This window comes from Engystomops pustulosus, chromosome 6 (genome assembly GCF_040894005.1).
Source record: "Engystomops pustulosus chromosome 6, aEngPut4.maternal, whole genome shotgun sequence".
In the NCBI taxonomy this organism is placed as follows: Eukaryota; Metazoa; Chordata; class Amphibia; order Anura; family Leptodactylidae; genus Engystomops; species Engystomops pustulosus.
The window spans coordinates 137,419,226-137,445,073 of NC_092416.1; the positions used below are offsets into that span (position 1 = coordinate 137,419,226).

The 25,848-nt window shown below is 39.4% G+C and overlaps 1 long non-coding RNA gene across 1 annotated transcript; it reads left to right on the top strand.

Moving 5' to 3' along the window:
- The first annotated feature begins 528 nt into the window (after window positions 1–528).
- LOC140066210 (uncharacterized) lies at window positions 529–2,459 on the top strand. The gene is made up of 3 exons (XR_011848164.1): window positions 529–597; window positions 691–790; window positions 2,384–2,459. It is a non-coding gene; the product is annotated as an uncharacterized lncRNA (long non-coding RNA).
- Window positions 2,460–25,848: the final 23,389 nt, after the last annotated feature.

The window sequence follows — 25,848 nt, forward strand, 5'->3', positions numbered from 1 at the left end:
ACAATTCATTGAGAGCTCTGTCAATTTTTGTGATTTGGAGTTAAAATGAAAACACAGCTTTGAGAATTATAATGATATGTAAATAAATATGTATAAATATATAAATAATAAGTATAATTATATATAAATAAATATATATCAATAATAATTATAATGATATATAGATAAATACATATATATATATACCGTATATATAAATAATAATTATAATGATATATAAAGGAATGAATTAACACAGAACAACGGAGCTAAAAATGACATGATGTTAAAAGGTGGACATTCCCTTTAAGCCCCAACAGCCTGTGAATTTAATGAATTATTTGGTTCACATTAGAAATACTCTAATACTGCAGCTCATCTCCACCGGGGCAGGTACTGATGTGTATAATCCGCTGTCTGTAAAGTGCTATATAGCACAATGATAATTATAAAAATGTAATCCATATTTGAAATGAAGGGATAAAACCCAATCTAAATGTAACACTTTATTTCAGTGCCGAGATAATTTTTACCTTCCTCTCCATTCAGCCAGGATTTATAAGATAACAACTTCATAGGAAAAGATACATATGAATGGGTTCTACTAAGAAGAATACGGTAATCATGTTTGATCTCTTCATTTGCATATCCTCTTGTGTGCTTATGCCCTTCTGTATAAAATTTAATAATGCACAGCATGTCACACCACAGATAAATCATCACAGGAAAATACCAGGGATGCAGAATAACCAGCCAAGTCCCCTTATGTCTGCACACCGCGGGTAGAGAGAAAATGAAAAGATTGTGGCCGGTGAATATATCTATATATATTAGAAATCTGCAAGAGGTTTAGATTTCATTAAGGAAGATGCTTTATTGTTGACAAAAAAAAGTTTCTATCATCTGTTGTAGTGATGAGAACCTCGATATGAATGGACTTGTAAATCTATGGTGTAACTATGGGCATAAAAACCATAGGAATAGCAATGGGACTCTGGTGGCTTCTGGGGCCCCACTTAGGTGAAGGGATAAATTAGTTTGGCGGCTTTCTATCTAGCATTAATTGTAGGTTCCTACATAAGGAACATGTGTTGTGTTGACATATTTTCTGGTGTTTCTAATGACACGCCATGATGTCCAATATAAAATTAGTGAAAAACAATGGGGCACATTTACTTACCCGTCCCGTTGACGACGCCGATCCGGAATGTCCGACGAGGATTTGGAGCTGCCGCGATTCACTAAGATCGTGCGTCCAATTTCCTGCATGTGTCGCTTCCCCGCTGAGGTCCGCCGAGTTCACCTTCTTCTTCCCGGTGCATGTGAGTGCTGATCTTGCGACACAATTTCATTTTTAAATTCTGCGGTTTGTCCGATTCAGTCGGGTTGTCCACCGGCCACGCCCCCCAATTTGGCCATGAAAGCCGGCGCCGATGTGCCACAATCCGATCGCGTGTGCCAAAAACCCGGGGCAATTCAGCTCAAAAGCGTCCGACGGACCCTTAGTAAATGTGCCCCAATAAATCACATGGTCCTTTTGTAGGAAACCAGCGAGAACTTGTACAAAGATACTCTTTAATGTTCAACAATGCATTGTAATAATATTGAAGGTGGTATGTGGTGGAGGTAAACAGTAGAAATGCCTCATCCCTCCCCCAAAATTTTACTGTATTCAGCGATTGTCTAATGGAAAAGAGTGGATCAGCCCTACATCCTTTGTATGTAAATAGCAATATAATGGACCATTCCCAGGATTTATTGTATGGCAGCCAGCAGGAGCGTATTAAGACTGGCATGGGCCCTGGGCTTTATGAATATTATAGCCCCTACAAGTCTGGATTAACTTCCTACATATGGCACTAGAATCGACTTCTTGGAGAATGGAGGATGTGTCACTTCTCCCTGCTTTTTCAGGACCATTGAAGGACCTTCAAATGGCTCTTATGTACATGTGTACTGAGAGCATGAACAATGTACAAGGATTTCATGGGCAAAGTTCCTTCTCAGTATAGAACTTGGTGGATAGTTTGGGTAGCCATGGAAGGCTTGGTCTACTGCATAGTAATTGTCCATCAATTAACTATTATGCATAAGTTTAGGGATCATTTGGGGGAGGCGTGGGGCAAACTGTAACCTCTATTTTGGGCATAAATGGTTGTACTTATCATACCCCTGTTTATACAGACAACAGGTGATTTCAAAGGTTTCAAATGACCCATAAAACCATGAAAATCTAAAAGTTTGAAGCAACAATCTGGTAGAGGTTTGAAAGCCTTCTACGGATATTCTCTCAAATACAAGCTGGGGGTTATGGAACCCTAAATGTCTCTCCATTTCAGGCTTCATTTCAATTTTAGCAGAATCTATATATATAAGCTTCCTTTTATTTACTTGACATCTTCAGATTCAGAAGCCAATTATCTTGAGGTCCTGTAAACCAGAGAGCCATATAAAACAGGATGAATTCCTTTCGGCTTTGGTGATGGAAGATATTCCCTTCACACTCAGCAGGTAGGCATTCGGATTTGGAGATATCTGCATATTTTATAGCTTTATATAAATGACAAATGTACTGAAGCCGAACAATTAAAGTGGATTTGTTTTTAAGTAGTTTTTATTGTAAAAAAAATAAAATAAAGACGCTACTAAGGCAACAAGACTACTACTTCCATTGTCTATTTTTAAAACATTTTATGGTTTCTTTTGTATGTTGCAATGTGTTTGTTCATACCATATCAGCCAGTATTTCCAGAGATAATACAATACATATGAAAGATGATTTTAAATCTTCAGAAAATTGCTCCGGAACACGAAATTTGTGCACAACTCCATAATGAACTTTTTGCAAAGAGATTCCCATCAAAGAGGATATTACGGCTGCCATAGAGAGGCGCTCCTGATCCTCCTGAGACCCAAAGATAGTTGTTAAGCTCAGTGCAGCACCAAAGAAAACAGCTTCTTTTATCCTCAGGCACTTTGATCCCTTGGCCGGATCTTCATGAAGACTGAAGGAGTCCATCAAGAGATCAAAACATGATACTTAAAAGGGTTGGCCACTCATAACATAGTTTACCAGGGTAAATACAATACCCAAATAGTGCAACCCACAATTATTTTTTACCTGGTAAACTTTCACGCCACTGGTCACATGACTTGCTGGCAGCAGGACTCGAAACTTCCTGTAGCAGGCCCTATGGAAGGGCCTATCCAAGGGATCAGGAGACCAAGTTCTCATTACTGTATACATACCCTCTCCATGTCAGTGGTTGGAGGTGCATGCCAAGGACATTTATATTACCCTAGTAAACTTATATATAAGTATGTACAGATATGTGTGTATGTGTATATATATATATATATATATATATATATATATATATAATATGTGTCTACGTATATGTGTATATGTGTGTGTATATATAGCCAAAAGTTTGCTTTGGGGCCCACTCATTCCTAGTTATGCCACTGATTGTATCTTATAGACCAGCAAATTTGACTAAACCTGTGATAAAGGTAAATTAAATAATTGTTCTTCAAATATTGGATGCTAAATAGTATAACATTGTCTTAGCTCTCTGCACGGTACTGTTCCACAGTCCACAGTTCTAAATCCAATTTTAGCTACAATTTGAGTCTGAAAGCAACATCTTTCCATTGTACCAATGCTGTATATCAAAATCTCCAAAGTGCAGAAAAGCTCACATAGAGCAACTTGTGCAGATCCAGCCTGTCTATTAATGACATGGTCAGCGTTTAATGTGACACACATTGGCTACTGAGGCTTTACCTCCATATGAAGCTAAAATAATCCAGCCATTTACAACTCAAATCATTCAGCCGTATAGTGATCAAATAATACTGTTGTAAATTGTTAACTAATCTTCATGGTAAAAGTTTGTTGCTCTAATTGCCCCCTTAATGAACAGGGGCCTTGGGCAATAGCCTTGTTTGCCATCCCCTAAAAGCAGTTCTAAATATTCAATATGCCTATAGGTGATATAAAGGGACATATAAGCACGTAAATGGATCATGGACCCAGTTAACCCATAATTTACTCCAGGTACAACCTAAATCCTAAATACTAGAAAGCTACCTCCATGGCATGAGGTGATTGTAGTGTTAAATAGTCTGGTTGCAGGAATATCCCGGCCTTTGTCAGATGATGTCAGTGATTCAGCAGAAACCTCCCACCACCTCCATGTGTCCAGAGACCCAGACAGCTGAATACACAAAATGCAAATGTACCTATTATACATCTGTGTTTATGCCCTGCAAATACAAACCGTAAATCTCTCACAGCAAGTCATGTGTGGGCATTCACTATGTGCGGGGGCAGCTACTGGCCTCCGAAAATGATGCAGTGACACATTAATGTATCATCCCCTAGAGGAAACAAAAAAGCAAGAACTGTCCAATATAAAAAAGGGCACAGGGATGCAATCATATAGAGCGCCATTCTAAGCTGAGCTATGCCAAGGCCGGGCAGATGTGCTTGTAGGGAGGTGGCTGCTACCTACTGATAATGGGAAATCATATGCCTGTCACATTGTTCGATAGACATACCTACTGTGCCCATCTGGTGTAGATAACCCTCATCACCAGAGGCTCCTTGCTTGGATCTGATGGCTATGTAACTTGATGCTGAGTACCATTATATACTGCATTCTGATACTAATGCAGCCAATCTGTGCCAGTTCATATTGCATTGTTGTGATGCTATACCATCTAGTGCAGTGGTGGCGAACCTATGGCACGAGTGCCAGAGGTGGCACTAGGAGCCATTTCTGTGGGCACCCAGGCCTTCACCCCAGCACAGAATTTGCTAGATGTGACTCAAGCCTTCCTCCTGCAATCCAAGACCCATGGCTGTCTTGGATTGAAGGAGGAAGGCTTGAGTGCTACACTCAGTGTTATTTTAAAGCAACATCTCTTGGGTGCCAGGACTACACGAGAAGCGAGAAGGTGTAGACAGAGATGGATTATCGTTGGAGCTCCTCCTCTGGGTCCCCTGGTTCTTCCTCTTCAGGGGACCCTGGAAGGAAACTATATTCCAAATTTCTCCATCTTCTTTCTATTGTATTAGTGTGCTCAGGTTGCCAATATGGTTGAAACTTGTGATATAACTGGGATCAATAGGTTACTGCTTTAATTGTCATGTTGGCACTTTGCGACATAAAAGTAGGTTTTGGTTGTAGGTTGGGCACTCTGTCTCCAAAAGGTTCGCCATCATTGATCTAGAGGCTGCCCAAACCAGTGATGGTTTGGGCAGCACAAACCATTAACACTGCCTTGGAGGTGTTAGCATACACATGTCACCCATAGCTTTCATACCTTTCATCTGACCATGCATCACTTAAAAAGCTGATTTTTATTTTTATGCAAATTAGCTAGAAGTGCTTTGGGAGAGCACTCCACCATCTAATCCCCACCCCATGCTACACTTCTTACCCTTCCCATCGCCTCCTTCAATCCTTCCCCCATTTACTGCCACAATTTCCTTCCACATTAAAATCTTGGCATTGGTTTCTAGATGCTTTTAGTTAGGTGTGCATTTTTATAACCTTAAAGGGGTTTTATGGGAATGTGAACGGCTGAAACAAAACTCAGTGTCATTAATCACAAAATGGAGCTTGTTTACTTTTATAATTCACAAGATTTTATGGGCTTTTTAAAGTAGTTATCTCCAAGACAGCTGCAATAGGATACTACAACTCCCATGAGCTCTCAGTTCTCAGTAACAGGTCTGCTCACATTGGTGATTTAATAGACTGTTCGGCTCTGTTACGATAGAAATGATGTAAAACTACAATCCCTGAACATTGCCTTACTGAGTTGACGTTTCACCCCAACACTGTACATGCTGGATGTATCACATAATTTGCTAGTGTACCATGCTCCAATGCGTGATACATTTCCCCTATGTCAGTATGATCTGCCATGTGCTGATTGCCTCCATTTACAACATCATCTGGTGTCCTTTAGGAAAAACACACTCTCCTCCCTTTAAAGGTTCTGTTTGACATTTGGCATGGTTACTTTCTTCCCCTTTTTTTAATCTGAGACAACCCCTTTAAATTCACAACAAGCAAAGTTAACATTTCTCTGCCAAAGGAAGAAAAATTTAATTCACAACTAATAACATGCCAGCTTATATTTTAATTACCCATTTCAATATTAATTATGCTTATTCCAGGAATACCCCTTCAATATGATATGACTGGAGACAACACTTCTTTTTTACATCATACCATGCTTGTATACAACCTGTGCAAACCTCCATTCTTCATGGTCAGGGGCAAAATCCTAAATAAAGCTATATGTTCACCTATTCAGTCAGTGCTTTTATTGTTAAAACACAGTTTACTGAATGAACTGTAAAAATTACCCAGATGGAAATCTCGCTGTATTCGGTATACAGCTCTCATGCAGACATGTGTCTCCATGGTTAGAAACAATCCCTGTGTTTAGTCTGATCATAGTCATACTCCCTTCTAAATGCATGTAAGGATATATGGAAAGGTGTGTCACAACAGGATCCTTACACAAAGAGATTGGTTGTAGTTTGCATCCTTGTTAACAAATACTCTCTTTCCAATAAAATAAGACAACCCCCCCCCCCAAAAAAAAGCTATCAATGGGATATTAAAAAAAACTACAACATTTTATTACGTATGCATTAAAAATTATAAATCAACCAGGGAAACAAACAAAAACATGTGGGGTGAATTTATCCCTGCTTCTACACCAGTTTTATGGTGTAGAACCGGTAAAATAATGGCAAATTCTTGCACACTGCAAGAATTTCTGATTATTATGTGACCACGACACCTCCACGCCATGAGAGGTATAGAGGAGCATGGCCATGGATAGACTGGGCGGGCACGGGGCATTCCTGCATACTTTTTGAAAACCTTTTGCACAAAACTACAACAGGTTTATGTCGGTTTTACCGTGCTCAGCGATCTTCGTTAGCTCCATAGAGATTAATGGAGCAGAATGGTCATACGTGGCCACCTGACGGAGCGACGGAGCGGCGAGGGGTCCGACTGAGGTATGTGGGACCCCATCGGACCCCTCGTTTTCGTGATCTGTGGGGGTCTCAGCACTGAGACCCCCACTGATCACCAAGTTAGGCGCTATCCCATGGATAGGGCCTAACTTTTGTTTGTGGGACAGAGGAGAGGTGGCCTCTAACATATGCTGAGCCCTAGCGTCAGTGTATGATAAATTTCCCCCAAGGTGTCAAGGTCCAAAGCCAAATACACTGTGCGCAATTAAAGAACTCAGACCGCCTGGACCTTAAGCTCTATTCATTGCAATTTTAAACACCTTACAAAAGTAAGAAAAACTTGCACCTTACAAGGTAAGCTGTTATGCCAGTTAAGAGGCCTGGCTCAGTGGGGCATAAAACCTGCTGATGGCATGTCTTGGCAGTAGACCCTATTGGTATGACAGTGGACCGTTGGCAGTCCTGGAATCCATGGTCCAGCAATGTGATACAAGCAGCTACAGGGACAAGAGCTGCTCATGTAAGGAAAGTGCCATTGGCACACATATGAAATTGGGGTCAATGATTCTTAGGTCACTAGAGTCACAAGAAATTCACAATGGAATTTTGGGTTTGTAGAGTAATGTTGGTGTTCCAGAAGATGATTTTGTTCAAGAATAAATGTGGATTTTTATTCCTGGAAATAAGCCCTAAACCATTGCACTGAAGCACCAAATAATGTTCATACAAGTTCATTTTTTTATTGTAGATGCTCTGCTGCAGTAAAGAAATGAAGCACCATTTAGACAGGATGTGTGTTGCTGATAACCCAGCATCTTTTATGCTACACATAATAAGCAATCAGTTGTATAACAATGTCCGTGCACTGTAGGGTATCCACCCATACACCTATCTACATCTCACACTATAGTTACAGAATAGCAGTTACTGTATATCCCGTGGCCCCCAACTTATTTCTCAATTTGCAAGGCTGCTGCATAAAATTGCAGTATCTTTTCTAAATTTATTGAATGGGCACTGTATGAGACTATCACTGTATAGTACTGTACATTACATAGTACATAGGGTATTTCCAAATTGAGAGATATCCTCAGGATATTTTATCTCTTTATTGAAGACAAAGGGACCAAGACATTGACCCTAAAGATTGACTCCAGACTCTAGAAGCAAACCTACTGACCCCCCCAGCCTGCACCATGTTACTGCTCGTCCGGTGTCCTCCTAACCTCTTATTCTATAGTTCTCCTTGGCGTCTCCTTTACTGCAATGAAGATTTACCCGCCAACACTAAAATCACTCTTGATCTGCCCACACAGCACTCTCTTACAAAGTTGCTAAAGGGAAGGTCATCTTTTTTCTGAACTATTAGTGACTTTTGCAAAGGCTTCAAGATATTTTTGCCACTTTCAAGAGACTTTCAGAAGTTGAAAGCTGAGACTGGACAAAGTGTTATCTTCTTTTAAACATACTTACACTATGATCATGTACAAAAAAAAAATGACTTGACTTGGAAATCGTGTTTTTCAGGAATCCACTTTTCACAAAAAGGGGGTTAAATGACCCCCCCCCCCCCCCCCATTCAAGCCCCTTATGGCTTAGGGGTAGGATTTAGATTATGAGTAAAAGGTTCTGTACCCATTGGATGGAGTCACTATGATAAGCATATTGTACCATGTAATCCCTCCTCCAAAATATCAAGTAAAACATGTAAAATATCCAAATATACTACAAATTTGCGGAAACGTACGGAGAATGAGCAGGCGCTGGATCTATTTAAAGATGAGAAAGTATGGCTTGCTTTACTGCACAACGAGTTTTGACCAAGTACTTTAGTCTTCCTCAGGTGCAGGGTATACATAACATTTTAATGTATGTATGCCCTGCACCTGAGGAAGGTCCAAGTACTAGATCGAAACTCATCGTGCAATAAAGCAAGCCATACTTTCTGATCTTTAAACGGATGAAACGCCTACTCCATACGTGTTATAACAATTGTGCCTATTTTGGAACCTTTTGAGAGGATGTTCCTGGGTATCCACACAGCTCTACACGGATTACAGCAACTGCTGAACCACACCTGATGACAAAGAACCACTGATATGCTGCCATTTTTCTCCAGAAGGTGAGTCTGTCTCATCTAGAAATACCTGTAAAAAAGAAATTACTCTTGAATCTAGTGCACTGTTTTCTCTGGTCTTCTTGTCCTCTCTATCCATCACCAGGATTTTTTCCATCCCTCTGGAAAACCCAGTTTTTGCCAGCCAATACATATTTTGTAATACTTTTAAAAATAAAATAGTTAGTAGATTATATCCATAAACAAATGATATATCCATCTAAACATCATACATTTCTCTAGACACACATTTTTCTAGATAGGAAGTCAGGAGAGTGTTATTTCCAAAGTTATTGGAAAACTAAATCGAGATCTTCTATGGATGTAAGTGGTAACATCTGTGCTTGTTCAGGCTCCAACTCCATCCTCTGCTCATAAGGCAAGGCAGAAGAAGTGATGCTGACCGAGATTTTTGTGCTTAGTTTGTATTTTATTTTGCACTAGTCTGAACTCTGCCTTAATTCACGGCTTGCTGTCTTAAAGAGGTTTTCCCATGAAAGAAGTTAGGCCCTATCCTGTGGATGAGACATTGATGAGACCCCCACAGATCACAAAAAAGTAGGTCCGAAGGGGTCCAATTTACCCCCTGTTGGACCCTTCACCGCTCCATGAGATGAGTGGAGCAGCCAATCGCGAATGGCCGGGCTGCCTCTTTCATCTCTATGGAGCTAACAGAGATTGCCGACTACGGCAAGTTTTCTTTGGAGCTTGCTAGCATTTTCTGTAATTCCAGGATTTTTATTCTCTGACCCATGCTTGTCTTATGATCACCCGTTTGTCTCTTGATCCTGTACTGCATTGTCCTCTTGGTTTCAAACCCATATTTGTATGACCATTCTTTGCCCAGTTGTCAACTAATGTCTAGGGTAGGATTGGCAAGTAGGTGGGACAGCTAGGTGGGTCTAACTTTAGGAATCATTGTCCACATCTGTCCTTTCCTTTTCCATCTTACTGTACGTTCTTAAAAAGCGGCATTACAGTATCCTTGCTCAAATTCTTCTGCCCACACAGACACATTACTATTGAGATCAGGTCTCTGTGGGTGCCAAATCATTGATACAAGGAATCCACATTCTTCTTTTTGCTGAAGATTATAAAGTTATTCATGAGAATGGGTACATGTTTGAGGTCATTGTCCTGTTGCAGAATACATTTTTATCACTTACATTTTTTAAAGCATTCATACCTGACAGCAATGTTTAACACCTGCCTAAAACTTTTGCACAGTACTGTATTTAGACCTGTTGTGTTTTTAATAAATTCATAAATGAATTAGAACCATCTGTATTCCCTTCCTTTCTTTATCCGCAGAATGTGGAAGAGCATTGTTAAAAATGTGTATTCCCTTTTTTACCACCAGAGATGTTGTAGGGGAATTATAGAGGCCAAGTGCCTAGGTGACATCATACAGCAGTGCTGATCATTTGAGGTTCTTGCATTTGTGTACATACAAGATGTAGGGCCAAATATAGAAGAGCGATAGAATCTGGAAGCAACATACATAAGAGAACAAAACCCAAGGACAATGAGGCCATAGTATTGTATAAGATATAATAAAAGTCGGGCAAAAGGTCAAATATTGTCTCCTACTCCGAGAGAAGCCTCATTATATTGATTGACAGTGGATCCTAAAGAACATCACACGGTCTTGCATAGAACGCTACAATGTTCTTGTACTGCTCGTAACAAGCTTGACACTTCCTTTAAACTCTAGTCTTTACAGTATTTATACCAAAGAGAGCAGATGTGAAGACAAACTGGTCTATGGACTGCGTATGGATATCTTCAATTATTCAGAAGAACCTAAGATTTTTAAACACCCACTTGGACCTTATGGGGCAGATTTATCAAGCTGTCTGAAAGTCAGAATATTTCTAGTTGCCCATGGCAACCAATCACTGATCAGCTTTCATTTTATCAGTGCTCATGAATAGTTTAAAGGGGAGCTGTGATTGGTTGCCATGGGCAACTAGAAATATTCTGACTTTCAGACAGCATGATAAATCTGCCCCTATATGTTATAAGACATCATAATAATGTGCATTATACCGTCACCAAGATAACATACTCAGAATACTTACCTATGTAACAGACCAATGTCTTATATACCAAAGCACTGAAGAAAGTACCTTGGCTTAGGTTACTACTGAGTAACTTAGGTTCTTACATTTCTTAGGACATAATAATATTTATACATTTCATGTATGTCATATATTTTCCCTTTTGTATACACATCAATGTGATTGGCTCTTTGATATGCTCATTTCATGAAGTATATGACATAATGTTATAGGTGTAACGCTAAAGGCTACTTGTGTTTTAAATGTTGGCATTTGGCAGTCTGAACTCAGCCATGAGCAAGGAACTTCTCCGAAGCGTGTAATCTGTTTTTAATTGCCTGTAACCTACCTCTTCTTATGCTTTTAAAGAAGATAAAATAAAGCCTTTTCTATTTTACCGGTTGTGTCTTGGCATACTTCTTGGATTTCCAGGATTGAAGTGCTCCATATATGCTCTTAGTCTACTTTGGAACACAGAGCATTATTTCTCTACAGAATACACAGCATATGGGTTGAGAATGGTAGAATTATGGAAAGGTTATTATAAAGGTATTGTATGGCAGTTTTACTGCACTGAATGGTGGGATATCTGAAGATGCAGGGACTATAGATGGGGGCACTATTATCGAAATACTGTCATAGATTCCACATTTTGAGTAGATCGTTTTGAGACAACATGAATAGTTAGACGCTGTTGTAGTACATTGTCATTAGGCTACTTTCATGAGAACACGTTACATGGGTGTTATGTGCGTGCCTCTTTAAAAGAAAAATATTCTTAATAACATTTCTTACAAGTCGTGGCAAATATATTCTTCAGGTGCACCCTCGTAACATAATAATGCTCATGGACCCAGCCGGTTTAGTTGGTTTAATAGCCTGTGCCTTTTTTAATTTTTCTACTGTATGCATCTGCAGCACCCTAGCATGGAGAGACGATTGCATGGATCTATCACCCCATCTGCAGAAACACTGAATTAATTAATTCTCCCTCCGTCTTCAGTAGCTGGAAGAAAACATTCAGCCAGTCCTGTCATTATATAGTAATCACTCCTCGTCTCCTGAGAGCATGGCTGAACTGCTGCACCACGCACTCAATCTGAATGAGGCGCAATACACTTTTACAGATAAATCCCAAGTTTCCATTTCAAGTGGCTATTCTTTTTTCATGGAAAAATTTGGGTTTTAAAGCAGAAGCAATATTTAAAATGACAATGAGGGTTACCAGCTCGATATATTTTACATAATATAAGTAGTCTGTACATCAGTGTGTATCACAGAGACAGACTGAGTACTATGGTGCCCAGCTTTTGTTGGTTCACTGCAGTAGGTTAGATCAGCAGAGGTGCTGACACTAGTATGTATACTGACTGACTGCAACATGTATACTACACTGTGTACTGACTGCTATATACAAAATATAAACGGAAATGTTTATACTGGACTTATCACTGTTTACTGACTAATGTCCATGTTTATATTAGTCAATCAGCAGCAATTACAGTAATCTAGATTGCAAACTAACTATGTGGTGGCAGCAATTACACTAGACTGAGCAATGTCTGGTGGTCATAACACTAGACTGTAAACTAACTATAGGCAGCAATGACACTAGACTGACTGGTGTCAGACATTATACTAGACTCTGGACTGATTGGTGGTAATGATGGGTATTCCCATCGCAGCAAATTAATGCTATTGTTTGTATGATAAAAAGCTATACCATTTTCCAATATACTTTTTGTGTCTGTTCTTCACAGTTTCCTAGATCTCTGTTTGCTGTCCTTCTATAGCAAGCTTCTATGTTTACTTTCAGTGGACAGAAATGTGACCATGGTCACACAGGTGCACAGCTCGTTATATCACAGAGAGTAATCAGAGCTGAGAGCTATAACGAGCCGTCCACCTGTGTGACCATTGTCAGATTTCTGTCCACTGGAAGCTTTCTATTAAAGGACAGCAAGCAGAGGTCTAAAAAACAGTGAAGAATAGATACAGAAAGTATATTGGAAAATTGTATTACATTTTATTATACAAACAATAACATTAATTTTAGGAAATGGGAATATCCCTCTAAAATAGACTGAATGGTGGCAGTGATTAAAGTGAAATGGGGACTGACTGGTGGTAGTGATTACACTAGATGGAGGAATGACTGATTATATTGAATATACTAAACTGATGACTGGTGACAGTGATTAAACTAGACTCTGGACTGACTAGTGGCAGTGATTGTATTAAACTGAGAACTGACTGGTGGCAGAGATTACACTGGACTAAGAACTGACTTGGGGCAATGATTATTCTAGAGTGAAGAATGACTGGTAGTAGTGAATACACTACACTGAAGACTGACTGGTGGCAGTCAGTGACAACTGACTTGGGGCAATGACTATACTAGAGTGAAGACTGACTGGTAGTAGTGAATACACTAAACTGGAGACTGACTGGTGGCAGTGATTACACTAGACTGTGGAATAATCGGTAAATATGTTTACATTAGACATTATATTTTTAGGTATGATGCATAGGGAATAGGAATGCCAACCATGTTACTCAGTTGACATTTATTGGCAGCTTTGGGAATGATAGATAACATGGATACTGGCAGCTTAGTCACTCAGATGCCAAACCATCTGTGATGTTAAAAAGACGAAGGGGACTATTCTGAAATTGCCATTTTCCATCTCCCTGAAAATGAAATAATGGAATGCCAGTAGGATGTCATGGCAGCTTTCATTCCTGCAATGGCTCCCAGGCTGGGCATTGTAGTGTTGTTGTTAATGGAAATCTACCATCAAAATCAAGAATTATAAACCGAGAACACTTACTCATAAATCCAAGAACTGTGACTGTAGTAATCTTCTTATATATTTTAAACTATACATAATATGATGTCAGTTAATATTGCATTCCTAATATTTATACATTGCATTACTTATAGGTATAGGCCAGAGGCGTAACTAGGAGAAGCTCGGCCCCATAACAGTCTTCCGCATGCTGGTCCCTCAGTAGACAGCCCACATGTGTGTATGCGACGCTGAAGCCTTTATATTAGGCATGATGATAAGTATTTGCAATAAGAGACTTTTGGATACTTTTTTTTTTAAAAATGATCACTCTCCTGAATGTATCCATTAAAAGGAAATCTAACACCAGGAGCAGGGATTGTAAACCAAGCACACTTACATGCAGGTATGTGCCCCTCTGGCAGGATCCAATCTTCTTTAAGTTTTTTTTGCCCTTGTTTTTAACAATAAAAGGCTCTAAAATTTAGCAAATTAGACTGAGGGGTTTCAGGCTCTATTAAAACATATGGAGCCTGGAACCCCTTAGGCTCATTTGCATAATGTGAAACTCTTTTTTTGTAAAAACTGGTGAATAACAAGCTAAAAGGAGAGCAGAGACTGCCAGAAGGGCACACACCAATATGCCAGTTTGCTGGGTTTACAATCCTTCATCCTGGTACATGTGGTAGATGTCCTCTTTAAAGGGAACCTGTCATCAGAAATTGGCCTAATAAAACAATACCAGTATGTTGTTAAGCAGCTTTGAAGTGAAATGTTAAATAGTTGTATAAAGTCAGGGAAGGAGAGAGTTTAACACTGAAGTCAAGCTCTCCCTGCCTCTGAACCAGGGGCGGACTGGGAATTTAAAGTGGCCCTGGAACATAAATTAAAAGTGGCCCCATTCTGTGGGAGGCATCAAAACAAGTAGGCATGGCCATGTGATGTGGGTGGAGTTCCTAAACTCCACACAAACTGTTTATAGATGGTCTAAATCAACATGTACAGCCCAACGAAAGAGACTCACGCTGCCTCCCTTATACAGGAATGTTGCTTCTTTTTTAAAAGACTTAATACTTAATACTTAATAATTAACTTAATACTGACTTATATATACAAAGAAAAAAACTACTACAATACCTTCTTCGTTAAACAAGAATGTATCTACTATAATACTGCCCCTAAGTAAAATATATTATAATACTGCCCCCTATGTGCAAGAATATAACTACTATAATACTGCCGCCTATGTACAAGAATATAACTACTATAATACTGCCCCCTATGTACAAGAATATAACTACTATAATACTGCTCCCTATGTGCAAGAATATAACTACTATAATACTGCCCCTGTGTACAAGAATATAACTACTATAATACTTCCCTCTATGTACAAGAATATAACTACTATAATACTTCCCTCTATGTACAAGAATATAACTACTGTAATACTGCCCCCTATGTACAAGAATATAACTACTATAATACTGCTCCCTATGTACAAGAATATAACTACTATAATACTGCCCCTATGTACAAGAATATAACTACTATAATACTGCCGCCTATGTACAAGAATATAACTACTATAATACTGCCCCTATGTACAGGAATATAACTACTATAAGACTGCCCCTATGTACAAGAATATAACTACTATAATACTGCCCCCTATGTACAAGAATATAACTACTATAATACTTCCCCCTATGTGCAAGAATATAGCTACTATACTACTGCTCCTATGTACAAGAGTATAACTACTATAATACTGCCCCCTATGTACAGGAATATAACTACTATAATACTTCCCCTACATTCAAGAATATAACTACTATAATACTGCTGCCTATGTACAAGAATATAACTACTATAATACTGCCCCTATGTACAAGAATATAACTACTATAATATTGCCGCCTATGTACAAGAATATAACTACTATAAGACTGCCCCTATGTACAAGAATATAACTACTATAATACTGCCCCCTATGTACAAGAATATAACTACTATAATACTTCCCCCTATGTGCAAGAATATAGCTACTATAATACTGCTCCTATGTACAAGAGTATAACTACTATAATACTGCCCCCTATGTACAAGAATATAACTACTATAATACTGCCTCCTATGTACAATAATGTAACTACTATAATACTGCCCCTATGTACAAGAATAGAACTGCTATAATAGTGCCCTCTATGTACAGGAATATAACTACTATAATACTGCATCCTATGTGCAGGAATAAAACTACTATAATACTGCCCCCTATGTACAAGAATATAACTACTATAATACTAACCTTATGTACAAAAATATGACTACTATAATACTGTCCCCTATGTACAAGACTATAACTACTATAATACTGTCCCCTATGTACAAGACTATAACTACTATAATACTGCCCCTATGTACAAGAATATAACTACTATAATACTGCTCCCTATGTACAAGAATATAACTACTATAATACTGCCCCTATGTACAAGAATATAACTACTATAATACTTCCCTCTATGTACAAGAATATAACTACTATAATACTGCCCCTATGTACAAGAATATAACTACTATAATACTGCCGCCTATGTACAAGAATATAACTACTATAATACTGCCCCTATGTACAGGAATATAACTACTATAATACTGCCCCTACGTTCAAGAATATAACTACTATAATACTTCCCCCTATGTACAAGAATATAACTACTATAATACTGCCCCTATGCACAGGGATATAACTACTATAATACTGCCCCTTCGTTCAAGAATATAACTACTATAATACTGCTGCCTATGTACAAGAATATAACTACTATAATACTGCCCCTATGTACAAGAATATAACTACTAAAATATTGCCGCCTATGTACAAGAATATAACTACTATAATATTGCCCCTATGTACAAGAATATAACTACTATAATAATGCCCCCTATGTACAAGAATAGAACTACTATAATACTTCCCCCTATGTACAAGAATATAGCTACTATAATACTGCCCCTATGTACAAGAGTATAACTACTATAATACTGCCCCTATGTACAAGAATATAACTACTATAATACTGCCTCCTATGTACAGGAATATAACTACTATAATACTGCATCCTATGTGCAGGAATAAAACTACTATAATACTGCCCCCTATGTACAAGAATATAGCTACTATAATACTAACCTTATGTACAAAAATATGACAACTATAATATTGTCCCCCATGTACAAGACTATAACTACTATAATACTGCCCCCTATGTACAAGAATATAAATACTATAATGAAGGGAAAAAAGAAAAGAAAAGTAATGGTATCGGCTCACCCCAATGTAGCAGCAGCTTGTGTTCGACGTGAGATCAGGCCAGGTGCACGGAATATTCCCACTCACTGGTCCGGCAGTCCACAGTGATATGCTTCATAATGAAAGGAAAACGGAGGAAAAAAGGGTCGGGAATCCGGCAGCCATACAAGAATATCCAAGGGTAAAACGACTTCTTAAAAAAGTATTCCAAAGAGGTTTATTTCAACAAAGTTAAAAACATCACTAGCCCACATGCTAGGATATGGACACAGAGGCAGGCAGACAAAAGAAACACAGCACAGTGTGGTGGAGGTAACCCTTCTTAGCAATCTATCAGCACAGCAGACCAGGCCTGGTCGAGCCCGGTGACCTTGTAGGCCCCGCATCAGCTACTATGGCTGCTACAGTTGTATGTTACGTCTGTTATTTAGACTTAAGTTTACACCTGCATTAGAAGTTCCGCAACACAGTTCCAAATGAAGTAAACAGGTTTTCCCAAGCGAGAAACTTTGTAACTATAAAATTCATCTAAATGCCAATTATTGCCAGACTCTGTGAATTCAATCATGCAGTACTTAGTAGACAGCGGAGAAGTCTTGGTCTTGAGGCCAATCTCTTTCAGTTCGGTTTGCAATAGACAGTAGCATCATTAATTAGCATAAATAATTCTCTGTTTTCCGACTCTTTCCTCTTGCAGGCATTGTTGATCACACCTTTTAGTGACAGCTCTTAAAATTTACATATAGTCGTTTTTTTCATGCGGCGCCTACAGAACAAGCATTCCTAATAATTTATGTTGGATTTCATTACAGACTTCCTTATGTGAATAAGAAAAGTATTAATTAAGACGTGGCCAAAACCTATTGCACTTACATTGGATCTCATGCTAATATCTGTTGAGTTAAAATTAGAAAACATGTTTATTCGTATTGAAGATTATTATGTATTATAGCAGAACAACTAGGTCAGGCTTAAAGGGAGGTTACCTGGCCCAAAATGACTGTACAAGCAAAAAGCATTTGTGTAGGGAGTTTATAAGCTTTCCAGGCAAACCTTTCCAGTTTTCCAAACCTGTCATTTTAGAGTATATTAGGTTTTCATTTTTATCCAAATAAGCATCTTGGTGCAGCTTAGGTGGAGCCATGACAGCTGGTCCACCCATTTTGTTTTTCAGCTGCCCAGCACCAACCAGTACTGCTCCTAACACCATGTACCAGCAGATGTGGCGAAACACATTTTCATAAAGGAAAAACTGAACTTTCTCTTAAATGACAGATCACTTCAAAGACTTCCCATATGGTCCAGTTTTTACATGTGGGGTGATTTAGGAGTGGATTGACTCCCTTTATCACACACAGGGGTTTCCTACAATTATGTCCATTATTGAGATTCCAGGCCTCAGTTACACCTCATGTACACGAACGTAATGGGAACCGTGATCCTGCCGCACAATTTGCAGCCAGATCAAGGTCCCCATAGACGTCTATGACACCCGGTCACGGTGCGGGGACCACACTATGTATCACTGCACTGCACTGTGACCGGAAAAATATAGGACATGTCCTAGATTTTGCCGTATTGCGGCACCAGCCAGCCGGTAGCCTTTCCATTTTTCAGATTTTTCATCAGATCCAAAAATGCATATCCAGTGCAACTGGAGTGTAGACTAGGCTGTGGAGTCAGACTCGAGCAATTATTTTGGTCTTGTTTACACTAGACTTTTGTGGCGCAGGACTGAATTTTTCTGGCACGCCAACTACATTTTCTGGTGCCTGAGCTAGGTAATGCCCCTTTTCAGAGAGTCGAAACTATCTGAAAATTGTCTAAAACCTGTCAAAAATTTCAGGGGGAAATTACACCATAATTCTGGTGAAGACAGGTTTATGCATCTGCCCCTGTCTTAGGAGACATGGTGATTAGACACCCCACCAAAAAGCAAAAAAGTTGAAATCCACAATTAAAAAATAGGTAAATGTAAAACTATGTAAATTTTAAAACAAATATTCATTTGCAAATCATTAAAACAGTACACACTGAGACCAATTGGCATAACGTAGCCACCTAAATTCATGAAATCGGCAATGGACCGATCGTATTGGCCATGCCAATCACACAAAACAGAACTATCTCAATGGCCCTCAGGAGTCCTCATGCATCTATTTATGTATATTCGAAAATCATGCGTCTTACCTTTCCTGAAGGCCCAGTCTCCAGTAGGGTGGGTTGTCAAGGGTTTCATCAACAGGGTGTCATATGCTCACTCCACAGGGTCCGTACTTCAGGTCCAAAGCCCATTAAGAAACTCTCCTTATTACCCCACGTACTGATCCATAAATATCACCCCGCATCCCCCCGCCCTGGCACATTTCTTCCTTTTGATGGATTCTTCAGAGGGTCATATAGAGAAGGATGCAGCAAAAACGTATATTAGGAGGATCTTAGATGCAAAGGTCATTATGGGGTGTAATAAGGATGACCTGTATTGACGGCCAAGTTCGGGTCACCCAGTAACTATCGGATAGTATAGTCACTATTTCACAGTTATTAGAGTGCATTGACTCTCTAGAAAATCCACTGCAAAAGTAATAGTTTAGTCTGCAGGTTTAATATGTATCCTGCACTAATACACCATAGCAATCTACCTGGAAAGTGATTAGGGATGATGATGCACTCTCCTGAGGGGTGTTTCGGAGGGCACATCGTATACATGGTATGATATCTGAATGGTAGCTGTTCTGTCCTATCTCACAGTCTGCAGTCTAGAGCACAGAGAGCTGATGCAGATGTGTAAATTGATGCTCCAGGGCCTCCACCTACCATGTGTCATTTATAATAGTAGTGTTTTCCAGGCAGCTGAGATGACTCCCATCCCTGCACCCATTTAACAGCACCCCTGCAGCTGAGTTTATGATGGATTCAGAAAGAAAGGCAGCACTTGTCTTTTGCTGGAGTTATTCTTTAAATGCAGTATATATCACTGAGGCCTAAACTGCATTATTGCATTCTACAGAAGACACCCGCCACTAACAGCTGCAAAAAGTGCTAGCACCAATCACAACTGGTAACCTGTTAACACCTGAACAGCAGTAGTACATGGGTGCCACCCTCTTGGCTCTGGACTGCCCCCTTTGGATGACATGATAGGACAGCTGAAAGCCTCCCAGAGCCTCCCAGGCTTGTCACAGGAGAATTCTTATTACTAGTCAATATACTATTCAAGTATATATCAGATTATATACTTTTTACTAAAATACCGTAAAATAAATAAATATAAATAAATACACAAAGATTGTAAAAAGTAATTTATTCCCTTTTCCTAGAGCACATATGAAAATAAACTAAATAAAACATAAGCATAGAATATAAATATAATTATCCTGTAATGTTAACACTGCAGTGAAAATAATATCCCAATCAACACTTTGTTGTCATAAAAATTTTAATAAAAATTTATACCATTTCCCCATTTGTCAACTTATTCCTCAAAAAAAGACACCTCACGTAGCTCTGCACTTAGAAGTATAAAAAAGTTAAGCCTGTTCAAATATGGCGATGAAAAGAAATGTTCTTTTTCCAAATTGTTCAATGCTTTTAACCCCTTAAGGACGCAGCCTTATTCCATTCATTTTCACCCCCTGACTTCAAAAATGTAGATCTTTTTTTTAAATTTTCCGTTCACAGATCTGTATAAGGGCTTATTTTCTGCATAACAAATAGAACTTCTTATAATTCCATGCCTTGTACTGCGAAGAGGGGGAAAAAATCTCCAAATGCAGTGAAATCCACATTTGCGCTCCAAATACATTACTCCTCAACTTTATTCTTTGGTTTGGTATGATCACAGGGATACCACATTTTTACAGGTTTTAAATGTTTTTATATAAAAAGACATGAGGAGTCATTTATTAAGGGCCCGATTTGCGTTTTCCCGACATGTTACCCGAATTTTTCCGTCTTGCGCCGATTTTCCCTAAATTGCCCGGGTTTTTGGCGCAAGCGATCGGATTGTGGCGCATCGGTGCCGGCATGCATGCGATGGAAAACGGGGGGCATGGCCAAACGAAAACCCGACGGATTCGGAAAAACCCCCGCATTAAAAAAAAAAAGGTGTCGCGGGACACACGCTTACCCTCACCAAGTATAGGATCGTGCACTCCGGCGGGCCTCGGCGGACTTCAGCGCAGCAGCGACACCTGGTGGACGTCGGAGGAACTACCCTAGTGAATCGCCGGAAGACCCGAATCCACTGCAGAGAACGCGCCGCTGGATCGCGAATGGACCGGGTAAGTAGATCTGCCCCATTTTGTTTCACCATCTTCTGAACCTAGTAACTTTTTTATACTCTGATGTATGGATCTGTGCAAGGTGTCATTTTTTGCAAGATGAGACGTTTTCATTGCTGGTATTTTGAAGACTGTAATACCTTTTGACTTTTTCTTAACTTTTTTATAGTGCCAAATTTGCCCACTTGTTTCCGTTACAGAGTTCAACGCTTGGAATAACTGGTTTGATATATGGACATTTTGGGATGTGGTGATACCTAACATGTTTATGATTTTACTTGTTTATTTATTTTCATGCCAGTTGTAGGAAAAGGGGGTGATTGCAGGTGTTAGCTGTGGGTCTTTGCTGAAAAATTCAGCAAACCCCATGTCTCTATGAAGAGCACTCAATCCATGAGCCCTCTTCATAACGCTCTATGACACACATACACATACATAATTAAAGCCATTAAGACAAAACAAAACCTATGTATATTTGGTATCTCTCTGATAGTAATGACCAAAAGAATACAGGGGATATGTTACTTGTAAGGCACGGTGAAAGCAGTAAAAAACAAATGGTGCCACTGCATAATTTTGTCAATTCTATCGCATTTGGAATATGTTTCCAGCTTCCCAGTACACTGCACAGAACATTAAATATTTCCACCAGGAAATACAATTTGCATTACAGATAAACAGTAATTTCCTATAGAAAAGTAGTAAAATTAAACAAAGACTTAAAAGTGCCTGGTCTTTAAGAGGTTAATGTTGAAAGAACGTCAGCCTTAGGCTGCATTCAGATGAACGTATGCCCGCACAGCTACGGCCGGGCAGGCATACGTCCACCGCGATGGAGAGGAGGGTTGACCCCCTCCCCTGTCTATAGAGATGCACGCATATAGGCTGTAACACGGGAAAGATAGGAAACCGCATCGCTCTGTGCTGCCATTGCCGTCTATTGGGGACGATACGTTCCTGTGAATGCAGCCATACTTCCATCATACTTTCCTTATCTTTCATGCAAGGAATAACACAGCACAGCACAGCCAGTGTTATTATCTTTGATAAAATAACAGAAGGGAGACAACCAGAAGACTGAAGATGTGATCTAGCCCTTATTCTATTGTATGACGGCAAACCACACGGAGGAGACTGCTCTCGGGAACAATAAGAAGCATGAATATAAAAGCGTTGTCATTCTTACATGTAGGCTATTACTTTCCATACAGAAGAAAGGCATATTGTAAGTGAAATGTGAGCCACAAGGTGGTGCTAAATCTTCATTCAATGGCTCGGCTCTTATTCCTTTTTTAAGGGGATTTCCAAAGACGGCAAACTTTATTGCCTCTGGAGTTCATAAACATGGAACCTGTGACTTCATCTATAATCTTCATCTTCACCTGAAAGTCTTAGAATTTCCTTAGTTTCCGAAGCAATCATAGTTTTGTCTGTAGAATTTATGATTTCTAATGGAAAGATTGGATTATATAAGTTTTCATCAAGTAGAAGATACTATGAAAATATTGGCTCATTGGCTATTGGGGTATGTCCCCCCACCCCACACACACACATAAATACACACCCTCCCCATGCCCCAAACACCATCGATATAGGACACATTTGGCCCCATCAACTCATAAAGACAATCCATACACTAAATAACAAATGGAATGTTTTTTTTTTGAAGGGCACCAAATTTGATACTTGTAAACATAAGATAAATAACATAATTAACACAATTAGCATAATGTAATGTCACTTATCTTATTGAAATGACTAAGGAGGTAAGATATGTTGCGTAAATAAGCAGTAAAGCAAAACTGTTTCCCAAGCTGCATCACGCCGAATGGGATGTGAGAAACATGTCAGGTTACTGCACAACCAAAAATTATCAAGGACCTTTAGTTTAGTTAATCACAGCAGGAAAAACCATAATCATAATATCATACTTTATATGGTTGAAAAAAGACACATGTCCATCAAGTTCAACCAAAGAAGGGAAGGGATTGGATGGGGAAAGGATTTAGGGGAAACAATTCTATATAACATAACCATCAATGTTATTTAGGTGTAAAAAGGCATTTAGGCCTTTCTTCAAGCTCTCTGCTGTCCCTGCTGTGACCAGCGCCTGAGGCAGGTTATTCCACAGATAGACAATTCTCATAGTAAAAAAGCCGTGTCGCCTCGACTTTTGAGTTGATTTAATCTGGAACAATTTACCACCATATATAAAACATCAACCATAGGGAAACCATGGCTTCAACAAGGGGGAACCAGCGTTGAAGCATCAGGAACCCACACCCAGCCACCAGGGACACTGGAGGCACTACAAGCCGGGCAGGAGGGCTTTTCTGTATCTGACAGGCTGCAGTGCGGTTCTTCTAGGAGCTTGGCATTTTAAAAAGTTTAGTCCCCCCACTCCATAAATGTCTGATTACAGGGAGTCTGACAATTGGGGTAGTAGCTAATGTTCCATTTAATATACCAAGTATAGGAAAAGAAGCAACAGGTCACCATGGAATAACGATGCAAAGGACTTAAAATATTAAAGGTATCAAGCGGTCACCAGTATGAAAAAAATAAGGGGTCAAGGAAGAAGGATCAGATAAATAGAACTGTGGGCAAAATCCGATACTGACATAGTAGCAATGCAAGGGTTAAAATCAAGAGCTTTTTTATTCCTGCTCTTCTGTGACTTTAAACACAAGGGAACTTCTGTTTATGTCACCTGTGTCGTTGGATCTGTGCCGTGTCCCCACACCCCCTGAGCATTCAGCCCTGATGCAATTTTAGGAAACAAAGCATTGTAATCCTTAGAGAGTAAAAGTACAGCGATACCAGTGCCCAGAATGCACTGCAAATACCGGGCATGAAAGTCATTACGTCATGTGAAAAACAATTACTGAATTCACCGTCCATTAGTTATAGTTTGGCACAGAAAACAATGGTGGCACAAGACAGAGATAGATTGTCCGCAGTTCACAGATCTTTTTTGCTTCTACTGTTCTGCTTTGTGAAATAGTTTGTAGTGTTAATAAGACATTTCTATATATCCATCTTCCCAACTCCGGCTCTATAACATGCTGCCTTACATTTCGATGTGACAGGTTCAATTTAATGGTCCCACCACAGCTATTAAGATCTTCTGTGCCCTGGACTGTGGAGGACCAGTGAAGTGAATAGAAGCCAAACTCTGTGCTTCCCCATCGCACCCCATCAGCAGATGGGGAATCGTTCCCCTTATCTGCTCTAGACTTTCAGATTTTGACTATTCTGGTAGCCAACAGGAAGTTCTATAGAAGTCTATAGAGCACAGGACAGAGGTTCATCCTGTGCTCCAGGGCGCATCCTCTATGGGTTGTCCAGATTGGATACAGCACAGGCAAAACCTGCAAGGTCCTCCTTTTACCTATCTCCCCCTATTACTCCATATTACCTCTCCCTAAATCTCCTCCTATTACTCCATATTACCTCTCCCTACATCTCCTCCTATTACTCCATATTACCTCTCCCTATATCTCCTCCTATTACTCCATATTACCTCTCCCTATATCTCCTCCTATTACTCCATATAACATCTCCCTATATCTCCTCCTATTACTCCATATAACATCTCCCTATATCTCCTCCTATTACTCCATATAACATCTCCCTATATCTCCTCCTATTACTCCATATAACCTCTCCCTATATCTCCTCCTATCACTCCATATAACATCTCCCTATATCTCCTCCTATTACTCCATATAACATCTCCCTGTATCTCCTCCTATTACTCCATATAACATCTCCCCATATCTCCTCCTATTACTCCATATAACCTCTCCCTATATCTCCTCCTATTACTCCATATAACATCTCCCTATATCTCCTCCTATTACTCCATATAACATCTCCCTATATCTCCTCCTATTACTCCATATAACATCTCCCTATATCTCCTCCTATTACTCCATATAACATCTCCTTATATCTCCTCCTATTACTCCATATAACATCTCCCTATATCTCCTCCTATTACTCCATATAACCTCTCCCTATATATCCTCCTATTACTCCATATAACCTCTCCCTATATCTCCTCCTATTACTCCATATAACCTCTCCCTATATCTCCTCCTATTACTCCATATAACCTCTCCCTATATCTCCTCCTATTACTCCATATAGCCTCCCTATATCTCCTTCTATTACTCCATATAACATCTCCCTATATCTCCTCCTATTACTCCATATAACCTTTCCCTATATCTCCTCCTATTACTCCATATAACATCTCCCTATATCTCCTCCTATTACTCCATACAACAT